The sequence below is a fragment of the Onychomys torridus genome, chromosome 11, assembly GCF_903995425.1.
Source record: "Onychomys torridus chromosome 11, mOncTor1.1, whole genome shotgun sequence".
Classification (NCBI taxonomy): Eukaryota; Metazoa; Chordata; class Mammalia; order Rodentia; family Cricetidae; genus Onychomys; species Onychomys torridus.
The window spans coordinates 91,874,432-91,886,945 of record NC_050453.1 but is presented as its reverse complement, the minus strand read 5'-3'; the positions used below and the strand labels follow the sequence as shown (position 1 = coordinate 91,886,945).

The 12,514-nt window shown below is 38.5% G+C and overlaps 1 pseudogene; it reads left to right on the top strand.

Moving 5' to 3' along the window:
* The first annotated feature begins 8,690 nt into the window (after window positions 1-8,690).
* Window positions 8,691-11,187, top strand: LOC118592919 (annotated as a pseudogene).
* The last annotated feature ends 1,327 nt before the right edge of the window (window positions 11,188-12,514 follow it).

Below are 12,514 nucleotides of genomic sequence, written 5' to 3'. Positions count from 1 at the left end.
TTCCAAACCTTCAGTGCCCTAATCTCAGCTTCCACTCACACAGTCAGGCCAATATACTCTTGCAGAAAACATGGAAGAGAGTTGGGGAGGCCTGCTCCCAAAGTGCTCACTTGATAAGTTTGAGGGCCTGAATTTGATTCCCAGAATTCATATAAAGAGGGGAGATGCTTGAAACCTCATAGCTTCCAGGTATAAAGAGGAGGATTCCTTGGAACCTGCTGTCAGCCAGCCTACTTGTAAGTTTAAAACCAGTGAGAGAACCTATCTCAAAGCCCAAGGTGATCTCTCCTGAGTCACAAAACTGGAGATTGTCACTTTGCCTCCATATTCATAAGCACATAAGGACACACGTACCCACACATATTTGTATACACACATGGCCTCCACAAAGATATACACACACATATATGCATCCAATACACATATGGCATCCACAAACATGCACACACACACACACACACACACACACACACACACACACACACACGTGTATAAGACTTTTGCATCAGTGTGTCAGAATGGACACTATTAGACTTTTCCAGCCTTGATATGAACAGGTGTAGGCTGTTCCACCCAGCTTTTAAACAGCATTCCGCCCTTTAAAAAGTCAACATATGGTGGGGTAAGAGACAACATTCTCTCTGTTAACTGTATGAGACTAGGCTGAGAAATGGTTGTGATTATGCAGGGGAAAGTCAATGAAATGACTCCTAATGATATTCTGCTATACTCATAGAATGGTTCCTTGTTCAGCTGTCATCAGAGAGGCTTCCTTCATCAGCAAACAGGAATGATTGCAGATATCTACAACCAGACATTATGCAGAGAAAGTCTAATTTGAAAGTCTCCATCAGCCCCTCCCCATCACTGATGAGGGAACCCGGCAGAAGAGGGGGAGAAAAGACTGTAAAAGTTAGAGGGAATGGAGTATGCCACAAGAACATGGCCCACTGAATCAACTAAGGGCTCACAGTGACTGAAATGTTCTGCATGGGTCTGTACCAGGTCCTCTGTGTATATGTTATGGCAATAAGCTTGGTGTTTTTGTGATACTCCTAACAGTGGGAGTGGCTATATAACTGACCTTATTATCTGCTCTTGAGACTCATTTCCTCCTATTGGGTTGCCTTTTCCAGCCTTGATATGAGGGCTTTAGCCTTGTCTTGTATCTTTTTTTTATCTGTAGCTAGAGTTTTCCCGGTCCTGCCTGGCCCACAGTCAGGACAAATCTCTTTCACCTGCCAGTCCTGCTGCTGCTCAGACCCAATCAAGTAAGCACACAGAGACTTATATTACTTATAAACTGTATGACCATGGCATTCTTCTTGCTAACTATTCTTATTATCTTAAAACAACCCATTTTTATGCATCTGTAAGTTGCCATGTGGCTTGTGGCTTACCGGTATCTTAACATCTTCTCATGGCAGAGGCTGGCAGTGTCTCTCTTCCTCAGCCTTCCACTTCTCAGAATTCTCTTCTCTGCTTATTCCACCTATACTTCCTGCCTGGCTGCTGGCCAATCAGCATTTTATTTATTCAGAGTAATACCCACAGCATTTATGTTGTTTGGCTATCATCTCTTAGAGGCCTGAATTCTTCTGATGAGTAAACAGAAGGGAAGTGTATCTGGGGGAGAGGGAAGATAGAAGGGGTGTCTAGGGGGAATGGAGGGATGGGTAACTGTGTTTGGAATGTATTGCATGAGAGAATAATCTATTTTCAATTAAATATACAAACACAAAACAATGTGCGGAAATGTGAAATATATACAGCACAATCAGCACAGAGAATACTTATTCATATCTTCAGCCCCAGCTTCAGAAGCACCAGTCATCCAGAACAGCACCCTGCTTGCTGCAACTTCAGGGGCAGCCTTAATGCAGAAGGTAGCTTACCCTCAGGATGTGTCCATCCCACATACCCTGCATGGGCAAATGAGCAAGAAGAGAGCATCAAGCCCCAGCCTTGCACTCTGAGCTCCTACTTGACAGGGGTTGTAGGGGATCATACTACCATCCCACTTCTCCATCCATAGTGAAGATGTCTGAATGCCCCATGTCCAACTGTGCCAATGTTTTCCCTTTAAAAGGTCAACATATGGTGGGGTAAGACACACCATTCTCTCTGTTAACTGTATGAGACTAGGCTGAGAAATAGTGAATATGCAGCATTATTTTTGTTTCTGTTTCATTTGATCTTGTCTAATAGTGTCCATTCGGACACACTGATGTAAAAATCTTATATACTTTTTTTTTTTTTTTTTTTTTTGTGTGTGTGTGTGTGTGTGTGTGTGTGTGTGTGTGTGTGTGATGAGTGTACAGGAGTGTGAGGAGTGAATACCCATGCACATATATGTGGAGGTAAGAGCAGAATATCTGGCACCTTTTCCTATTGTACCTCTGTCCTCTCCCTTACTACCTTGAGACAGCGTCCCTCACTGAACAGGAAGCTGACCTTTAAGGCTAAGCTGAAGGACTAGGAAGCTCTGTGGATCCACTTGTCTCTGTCCCTAGTACTGAAGTTACAAATACATGCAGACATACTGAGCTTTTTTGGATGCTGTGATTTTTAACCCAGGTTCCTATGCTTATAGAGCAGATATTCTTACGGAGGCACCATACCAGGATCTCTTATAACCAAGATTGGTCTCAAATTTTCTATATATGTAAGGATTTTACCTTGAACTCTAGATACTGCTGCCTTCATCTTCCAAGTACTGAGATTTTAGGAATGTGTTATGACATACAGTTATAATAATCTTTTCCTTGAGTAAATTATGAAAAATATATTTTCAGAACAGTGATAAATTTAGATATTTAAGATTCCATAAGTTCCTATTTTATATTTCTGTCTTAGGATATTTATTCTTTCTTGAATTCCTGGAACACACACAACACACACACACACACACACACACACACACACACACACACACACATACACACCATTCAAAACAAAATAGAGAAATCAGGGGATACATGATGCCAGTTTTGTGTGGGGAATTGTTTTTTCCTTCTACTCTGAATGGTGTGCTTTTCCTAGGCTCTTCTCTGACAATTATTTGTATATTAATGTTGTCATCAGGCTTTGCATCTCTTTGGTGCTGAGGAGAGAACTACAATATAGGCCTTATATAGGTACCTCTAGAAACTAATGAGCACTAGGAATGGACATTATATGTATACATACACCATATATGCATCACAAACTTGCCACTTCTCTAAAATTAAAGCTGTGGGGGTGGATTTAAGCATTTTTGGGAGCAAATCTTACTATTTTTTTTGCTTTTTTATTTATTATATTTGTGTTTTAATTTTACACATCAGCCATGGGTTCCCCTGTCCTCCCACCTCCTGCCCCCATCCCCACCTTCCCCCCATCCCCTCCCCTCCATTCCCATCTCCCCTAGGGCCAAGACTCCACTGGGGATTCATTTAAACCTGGTGGATTCAGTACAGGCACGTCCAGTACCCTCCTACCAGGCTGAGCAAAGTGTCCCTGTGTAAGCCCAAGGTTCCAAATAGCCAGCTCATACAATTAGGACAGGTCCGGGTCCCACTGCCTGGGTGCCTCCCAAACAGTTCAAGTTATTCAATTGTTTCACTTATCCAGAGGGCCTGCTCCAGCTGGGGGCTCCACAGCCTTTGGTTCATAATTCATGTGCTTCCATTCATTTGCCTATTTGTCCCTGTGCTTTTCCAATCTTGGTCTCAGTAATTCACACTCTTACAGTCCCTCCTCTTTCTAGACAATTGGACTCCTGGAGCTCCACCTGGGGCCTGGCTGAGGATCTCTGCATCCACTTCCATCAGTTATTGGATGAGAGTTCCAGCACAAGATACCACCTTACACCTGTCAGAATGGCTAAGATCAAACACACAGAAGACAGCTTATGCTGGAGAGGATGTGGAGCAAGGGGCACTCTCCTCCACTGCTGGTGGGAATGTAAGCTTGTACAGCCACTTTGGAAATCAATATGGTGCTTCCTTAGAAAATTGTGAATCTATCTCTCCCAAGACCCAGCTGTAGTACTCTTAGGCATATACCCAAGGAATGTTCAATCATGCCACAAGGGCATTTACTCAGCTATGTTCATATCAGCATTGTTTGTAATAGCCAGAACCTGGAAACAACCTAGATGCCCTTCAACTGAAGAATGGATAAATCTTAGTAAATTTTTCTGTTTTCCAGTTTTGTGAAGATGAATTTTGGAGCCCCCCCTGAGTCCCAGACCTGCATAAATTCCTCTGAAGAACAACAGTGGTGCCATGTGGGGCTGATGGGCCAGCCATGGCACTCCAAGAAAAGTTGCAAAGGTCACCTGGGGTTCTAACTGTGTTCTTTGTTGTCCTAGTATATGAGCTGCTACCATACAGCAAGACATGTGAAACCGAATGCCAATTTCTCTTCTGACAAGACTTGTACACCTAACGAAATAAACTGAAGATTGATGAGAGTACTGTATAGACACATATTACCCCCCCCCCCAAATAAAAGTGTTCTGAGACTATTCTAAAGAAAAACTGGTATTGAACCTTGCATTCAGTAGAGCAGTTTTGGTTGTTCAAACTGCCTTGGGATGTGCCTCTCTTTCAAACTCAGTAGTACCCTGAGCATTAAATAAAACCATGGTTTGTGGAACGCATTTAAGTATGACAATTTGGAAACATTAGTCTAATGCTAATGAAAAGTCCTTAGATGACTCTCCATGTATTCAGCACAGATGGATATACACTTTTGTGTTCAACCTGAAGAAGGTTTTGCCATGAGACACTACTTTTCAATTTTACTCTTTTGAGTATTTGCTATATATGTTCATATATATGCACATAATTATGTATACTCACAGAGTCCAAACTTTGTTGTCTGGTGTCCTATTATCTGGCTTTTTGCCTTATTCTCTTGAGACATGGCTCTCAAAAAATCTAGAGCTTGTCTGACAGGCAGTGAATTCCAGAAATCCTCTGTCTTTACCTTCAGCAATTCTGGTATTCACACATAATTACGTGGGTGATAGGGACCTGAGCTCAGGTCTTCATGCTTTTTCAGCAGACATTCCTATCCTCTCACTCATACCCTATACACACCCAGGCATACCTGCTGGGCATGGTGCTGCCCAACAAAGGTTAGTCCTTCCCACATCAAGAATCTTCCAAGATATTGTCACAAACACAGACACTGGATAATCTGATCTGGCCAAAGTCTCAATTAAGACTCCCTTAGATGACTGTGTTGTCAGCTGAAGCCAACTATAGTAGTTTGTAAGATGTACATTAAAAGAAAATTTCTACCAACACTCTATGAGCTGAACTATATAGGTACAAAATATACTTGTGTACAAATGGCCTTATGCAAACCAGTACCATGTTTACATGAATGTATATAGTGGAAATTAGTAAAAATAATAGCAATGATAATAATAAAATTCTCTGCTTAAAGGAAGTGAGCACCTGATGAAAATGTGAATGTAGAGATAAATTATTCTAGGTACAAGAACATCCCAGTGCTGCCTTAGCCATATTGACATTGATTTGGATTCCTGTTGAAAAATACAAATATTTGTTAAGCAGTGGAAAAATAAGACAAAATACAATTTCTGCCCTGAAACATCTGTCCTTCACAATGGAGTTATATGGCATGATTTTTCTTCATTACTCCCAAATTTGGTACTTTGAATTTCTTTGTATCTCTCCCATGGAGGTATAAAGGCTCTAGTCAATCTAGCTTTAGCCAAATTCTATGATAAGTCTAAAATTTATCTCTTTTGAATATTCAGCAGCTTTTATACAGGCAATGTTTTTCTTTTTTTTCTATATATTTTCTCTTGGGTTCTAAAACTTCTTCTTTCATTGTCCTGATCTAAGAGAATCTAGCTGGCTTTCTCTTGATGAGCAATCCTGACAATGAGCTTCTATGTTTTGTCTAGCCACTGAACTATGGTTTGTGCTATTCATTTTCCTCTCTGTTCTGATAGCTCTGGACATCTTGACCATTTTTATATTCCATTTCCATGCTGAAGAATCCTAAATCATTGGGATTGCAAGCAGAAAATGTCTATATGGCAGGAAACTGGCAATATGCTGCACTAATTTGACATCCTGAAAATATATGCAGCTATGATGAAGTTTTCCCAGAATCAAAAAAGGTAACTGTATCAGGTCACCAAGGGAGCATCAGTGATTAAGAAAAATGCTGTTTGGGCATGGAGGTATCTCTATGTCCATGTTTTGTGACTTTTCCTGCAGAGATGTAACAAATATCTGTTCTCTCCAGATATGGCATCTAGACACACCAAATAAACAGTGTTATGCCAGTGTAGTTAAGAGGACTAAGGAGTTCCCTGGTCTCATTGACAAGACTATGGTGAAAGGGGCTACCAACAGGAGCATGGGGACTCCAAGGCAACTATATGCATGAGTGAGAAACCCTGCAGCTCCCTGTGGGACTCTGAGAGAGCCTGATAAGGTGAAGAAGAGTCTCTTCTGAGCTATTGCTACTGATTATATATTCTTGAAGATGGGCCTTGTGAATTTTACAAGTATCAGGATCTCATATTTACTTCTGAATCCTAATGAGTCTCCCTCCTAAGAGACTTCTCAATTTGAAGAAATTTCTAGACAACATAGTATAATATTATGTGTGATAGCAAAATGATCACTGGAAACCAAAATAGGTAGTTGATTCCTTTGCTCTCCTTTACTTTTATTTGCATAATTAAGACAACTCAAACTTAGGCTTCAAACAGAATTCTGAACTCAGTGGTTTTCTAGGTTTTGTTCCAGTCACTTATTTAGGGAATCACTTATCTAGACTCTGAAGCAACAGAAACAAAAAACAAACATGTAAGAAGCTAAAATAAGGGATTAGAAGATGGTTCAATGTAAGAACGCATTTACTGTACAAGTGTGTATTTGATTCCTATGAATGCTCTTAAATATCAGGAGAATATGTAAGTCCACGTGCAATTTCAGCCTTGGAATGTAGAGGTGGCACCATCACGGAAAGCTGGTTAACAAGATTAGATATATTAGTGAGCTCTAGTTTTCATTGAGTGATCCTGATTCAGGGAATAATTTTCAATTTCAACTTTTCAACTCCTGTGCCTGTGAACACATGTACATGTACACACCTCTGTGCCAAACACTTATGCAAAAATATATTCAGACATTTGTGCACTACATACATAGAAATGGAAAAAGGAAAATCACAAGATACTCATATTTTTGACTATTTCATTTACATCACAGACTGATGATTCAACAGGTTTGTCAGTTCTTCATTTAATATCTCTAGCCTATGCCCATTCACACCATATCATTTCATTTTGCCTCTCCCTGGAGGGTAATCTTTTATTTTGTAAGCCTTGCAATGACTTTTGAATGCTAATGATTTTGTTTGTTTGTTTTTAAGGAGGTAGTTTTTATTACTTTTTTCATGGAATATATTTTAGTCATATTATTTCTCCTTCCCCAATTTCTATTACATTCTCTCCAGCACTCTCCTTCCCCAACTTCATGTTCTCTCTCTATATGTCTTTAAAATAAGTAAAATCAAGATAAAATCAGAGCAAATGAAAAACCCAATAAGGCAAAAATATGAAAATAAAACAAAAGAACACAAGAATGCATGGAGTCCATTATGTTGGCTAATTATTCCTATGAATATGGCCTGCCCTGAAGTATGGGTGATATACTCTGTAACACTCCATTGAAAATAATTGATTTCCCTGATCCTTGAAGGTATCAATTTAAAATATTTTCTTGTTAAGGCTGGGACTTGGTTTCCAATCCCCTATCTCAGTACTAGATTTCTGTTTGATTTGAATGTGTGCATGCTGCTGCAATCTCTGTGAGCTCCTATGTGTATTGGACTTGTTGTTTCTGGAAGAAACTGTTTCCATGGTGTTATCTACTACATCCGGTTTTTGCAATGTTTTTATTTCCTCTTTTTCATAGATCCTTGAGGCTTGGGGTGGGATTGGATAAAAAAAATCCCATTTAGAGTTAAATGATCCAAATTTGCTCACTGTCTACAAATTGTCTTGCTGCAGGTTAATTATCCATTAATTATCATCTGCTGCAACATGAAGCCTCACTGATGAGGTTTGACCAATGTACTGTTCCTCTGTATGAATATTACTGCTTTTTAAATAAGAACACAGCCCTCTTAACCTAACATCTGCATTCCTACAATAGCCTTTGCAACTCAATATGTAAGGCTGTACTGAGACCCAGACCTCAGAGCCTATTCTATACCTACTGTTTTTTTCTTAAGTATTATAGCTTTATTGTTTCTAATAATCATGCATGTCTGTAAGTTGTATCTCTCAATTGCAATGTAGCCTGGTCTGAACATACAATGTATGCACTGTTCATAGTGCATCCATCACTCCACACACCACAAAACAATGTTACCTGAAACACCTTAGCTTTTAATTTATAATACTTAATGTTGTAAATGGCAGCATTTCAATGTATACACACAGATTTCTGCTTCCTTGGACAAATATCAACATTTCTCTAGCAGCATCTATATATCATATCAGTATATCTCTGGATTGCATTCATGTTAAAATGTTAGATCAAAAAGTCATGTTGGGGCCAATTGCTTCACTGTCATGTGGGGCTAGTCAGATTTCATGAATGGTCACTCAGCAAAGATGCCTAATAAACTCAAATCAAAACCAACCAATGGAGGAGGAAGAGTTTAAGACTTTTGCCTTACAGACAAAAATTACCCAGTTAATGTCCTTGATCATAAATACTTTCTATTAGAATAAAGAGGTCTTTCTGAGGGAGCCCATTTAAGATTTATCATATACTCTGAATAAAAATCAGATACAAGGGTTTCACAGATCCTGCACACAGTCTCATTCCCATCAAACAAGATGAAACCCTTAGTGTTGTAGATACTGGAATTGAAATGACAAACCTGACTTGTTCAATAACCTTGGCATTGTTTCCAAGTCTGGCACAAAAACCTTCATGGAGGCTTTTCAGACTGGTGCAGATATCTCTATCATTGGCCAATTTGGGGTTGGTTTTTACTCTGCAAATTTTATTGCTGAGAAAGTTACTGTGATCATCAGTCACAATCATCAGTGCCTGGGAATTCACAGCAGAGGAATCTTTCACAGTGGGGACTGACATGGGGGAACCAATGTGTCTTGGAAATAGAGTTATCTTACGTCTGAAAGAAGATCAAACCCAGTATTTGTGGGAAAACATAGACTTGGAGATTGTGAAGAAACATTCTCACATTATTGGCTGTCCTATTACTCTCTCATGGAGAAGGATTGTAATAAAGAAGTCAGAGATGATGAGGCTGAAGTAAAAGAAGAGATAAAGATGAAGAGAGTGAAAAAAATGTATTCTGATGACAAGCCTGAAATAGAAGATGTTGGTCCTAATGACAAAGAAGAAAAGAAGGATGGTGACAAAAAGGAGGAGAAGATGAAGAAGAGAAGATGATGATGATGAGGAGGAGGAGGAGGAGGAGAAGGAGGAAGAGGAAGGGGAAGGAGGAGGAGGAGGAGGAGGAGGAGGAGGAGAAGGAGAAGAAGAAGAAGAAGAAGAAGAAGAAGAAGAAGAAGAAGAAGAAGAAGAAGAAGAAGAAGAAGAAGAAGAAGAAAAAGAAGAAGAACTTTGATCAAGAAGAACTCAATAAAACAAACTATTTGGACCAGAAAACCAGTTCTATAAGCACTTAACCAGCATAAGACTGAGAAGAACATTTGGCAGGAAAGTATTTTTGTTGTTGCTGAAGGACAATTGGAAATCCAGAGTCTTCTTCTTGTCTAAAGACATGCTTCTTTTGATCTGTTTAAAAGAGAAAGAAAAAAATCAACTTGTATGTTCTTTCTTAATAGATAACTGTGAGGAGTTAATCCCTGATTTTCTGAATTTCTTTTATTATTTAAAAAACTTTTTTTTAACTTATGTTACATACAAACCTCAGTTTCCCCTCCCTCTTCTTATCTATCCTTCTCCCCTTTCATTCCTCTTCCATGTCCATTTAGAAAGGGGCAGGCCTCCCATGGTCTTGATCAAAGCATGGCACATCAAACTGAGGCAGGACTGAACTCTTCCCATTGGGTCAAGGCTCTGCAACACAATCCAGCATGGGTAACTAGTTCCCAAAAGCCATAGAGGAGTGGGAGATTCTAAGGATCTCTCTTTACATATTTCCTAAGAAAAGTTGCAGCAAAGCAAAGCAAAATTTTGAAAGTTATCAGAAATAATTTGGTCAAGAAATGCTTAGAACTATTTACTGAACTGGCAAAAGATAGAGAGAACCACGAAATAAGTTTTGGGAGCATTTCTTAAAAAACCTAAACCTTGGAAGTAACTCTCAAAATCAGAAGAAACTTTCAGTGTTGCTGCAATTCTACACGTCTGTTTGTGGGAGTGAGATGGTTTCTCACAAGGACTACTGCTCCAGAATGAAGGAAAACCAGAAGCATGTGTCTTTCATCACAGGTGAAACCAGGGATTAACTCACTAACACAGCCTTTTTAGAATATCTCACGAAGAAAGTGTGGCTTAGAAGTAATCTATGTGATTGATCCCATTGATGAGTATTGTGTCCAACAGCTGAAGGAATTTGAGGGCAAAACTTTGCTGTTAGCTACCAAAGAAGGACTGAAAATTCCAGATGAAGAGGAGAAAAAGAAGCAGGAAGAGAAAAAAAAAAAGAAACAAAATTTGAAAACCTCTGGGAAATTATTAAAGATTTATTGGATGAAATGGTGGATACAAGATTTGCATCAAACCAATTTGTGACATCTTCATGCTGCTTTGTCACAAGCAAATAGGGATGGACAGCAAACATTGAGAGAACCATGAAAGCTCAAGCCCTTAGAGACAACTCAACAGTGCATTACATGGAAGCCAAGAAGCACCTGGAGATAAACTCTATCACTCCGTTACCAAAACCTTGAGGTAAAAGGCAGATGCTGATAAGTCAGTGAAGGATGGTTTTCTTGATCTCTGAAACTGCACTCTTGTCTCCTGGCTTAAGTTTCGAAGATCCCAGGCACATGCTAACAGGATCTATAGGATGATACAACTTGGTCAAGGTCTTGATGAGGATGATTCTACTGTGGATGATACTAGTGCTCCTGTAACTGAAGAAATGCAGTCCCTGGAAAGAAATGATGGTATATCACAAATGGAGGAAGTAGACTAAATTTCACTAAAAGAATCACATACACAATGCTTATCTTCATTCATTCTGATAATCTATTTCCCAGAATCTTTGTTTGTTTTGTTATCATTTAAAATATCTGTGTGGCATGGATACTAAAGGGATGATATAGTTTCTTTCTACTTCTGCTACTGTGAAACTATTGGTTTGATTCAACAGGCTAACAAAATGTTTATTGTAAGATATAAGGTATCCTATTGTTTGTGCTCTGAAGAGTTTAGCTGTAGAACTGGATTCTTTTGTAGACCAAATTATTTGTCATTGAAGTATTCTTTGGCATATCATTAAAAAAAAGATGGCTTAAGTTTAATCTTAAATTTTTATCCCATATAGTTCATTCTACATGTATGAGTGTTGGAAGTAAGAACACAAGCTGAAACAACTTGACAGAGGAATTCCGCATAAGGCTTTTTTCCCCAAAAAATACTGACAACAAATCCTTAAATTTCCCTAGTTCCTGTAACTCAGAAGGCTTATGAAAGGAAATACAGTGCCTAATCACATTCTGCTTTAAAAGGTAAATACAGATGAGATAAAAAGAAAAAATGCGTTTAGAGTTACTGAGTTGAACTTTTACTTAAAAATAATTAAATGAGGGCTGGAGAGATGGCTCAGAGGTTAAGAGCACTGACTGCTCTTCCAGAGGTCATGAGTTCAATTCCCAGCAACCACATGGTGTCTCACAACCATCTGTAATGAGATCTGGTGCCCTCTTCTGGCAGGCAGCCAGAACACTATATACATAATAAATAAATCTTTAAAAAAAATAATGATAGTAATAATAATAATAAAATGAAATTTTCCTTAGGATTAAACAAAATTTCTAACAAATTCTGAAATAGGCTAAAACATATTTTTACAATACTGAGGATTATAAAATCAAAACTTCTGTCAACTATGAACAATTTTTAAGATGCTCTATATCCTATAATATAAAAAATGCTCATAACATTTAGTTATTTATGCAAAAGAAATAAGTATAACTTTCTCATTCACATGAAAATCTGCTTTTTCCTTGAATAAGTGGTGAAATTATATTTATGGCAAAATAATTTAATTTTTTGCAAATAAGTATTTTGACAAATAAATTAACTTATTGTCAGTAAATTTAATTTATGCATACAAATATTGGTGAACACCATTAAATACCTCTATATGCTAATTCTATAAATGTCCATGGGCAGAAAGGAGGCCACAGGTAGAAAGAGTTTAAGAAGGCTGACTTCATACAACTAATGCTTTTCACATTTACTTAAATTTAGGCACCAAAACAAAATCTACTTAGAGGAGCTTTATTGAGTGCTTCATC